The sequence below is a fragment of the Triturus cristatus genome, chromosome 4_2, assembly GCF_964204655.1.
Source record: "Triturus cristatus chromosome 4_2, aTriCri1.1, whole genome shotgun sequence".
Lineage (NCBI taxonomy): Eukaryota > Metazoa > Chordata > Amphibia > Caudata > Salamandridae > Triturus > Triturus cristatus.
Window position 1 is genome coordinate 91,972,167 of NC_140586.1, and position 1,098 is coordinate 91,973,264.

General features: G+C 51.3%; 1 pseudogene; it reads right to left on the reverse strand.

Annotated features, from left to right (window-relative positions):
• Positions 1-443: 443 nt before the first annotated feature.
• Positions 444-797, reverse strand: LOC146833074 (TLE family member 5 pseudogene; annotated as a pseudogene).
• Positions 798-1,098: the final 301 nt, after the last annotated feature.

Here is a 1,098-nt window from a genome sequence, read left to right on the forward strand (position 1 = left end):
TGGCCCTCGGTCCCGCAGAGTAACGAAAGCATCACGACCATGTCGGTGGACCCTGAAAGCCCTGGACGCGGGCCCCGTGGGCTCACCCCGCAGTCCCTCGTCCCGCGACACAATGATGCTGCTCTACACCCCACCTACTGTCCTCACCGCCAGATCCGGTACTCGCCTACTACACCCAGTCGCCCCTAGGACCCTCCGACATGGCACAACAGTTTTTTTTTTTTTGTTTTTTTTTTCAAATGTAGAACAGAACTTTAACCAAAACCCATTTTCATTCATATCTTTGCGATGGTTCAGGACACTCAACTTTTACCATTCTATCATTTTTATTGGAATACAATTCTAACATTTATTAGCATTTTTCTTTTTCATGTAGCAGCCCTGTTTAGAGATGACCATTTACTGTGTGTGATCACTCAGTTACAACACATGTGGCTTAAGCTTCACACCACAGACCTCGAGTTGGGCCTTCGCTGCTCAGACAAATTACTCAGGAAGTGCAAATGTGAAAGGTATGGCAACACCTGTGCGCAGATTCCATTTAATCGCTTAACGATTTCAGCCTGCTTGTGCATTTCAATGTTTAGCCCGTATGACATCTCATAGTACATAACATAGTGACGCTGCATTTCGGACTTCTCGCTGGCCAGTTTATCACACTCCAACTTCAAGCTGTGATATTGTGCTTGGAGAAGTTGGAACTCATCTTTAATCCGGTCACAGGAGTCGGAGGTGGTGAACTTCAGCTGCTGTGGCAGGTGAGACGAGCCCGAGTGCCGGCTTTGTGAAAACATCATGTCCGTCGGGCGGTGTCCGGGAGGGGGGTCGGCGTCTCCCCGCGGCTCCCCTGGCGCTCTCCCTGGCTGGCCTCGTTCGCTGTCCCCCGCCTCCGCTCTCCGCCTCTCACTGCGGCGCAGGTTCCCGTAATGGCGGCTCAGGAAGGGCACAACAGTTTTAAATAACGAATTTCGAACTCTGACTTAAGAAGAAGATCCTGTATTGTTTGTCAGACAGAATGTGGAAAGGGCTGGGGGGCGCAACAACGGCCGGATGCTGTGGAATAGCAACGAGACCTCTCTCCACCACCGCTCCCACCCC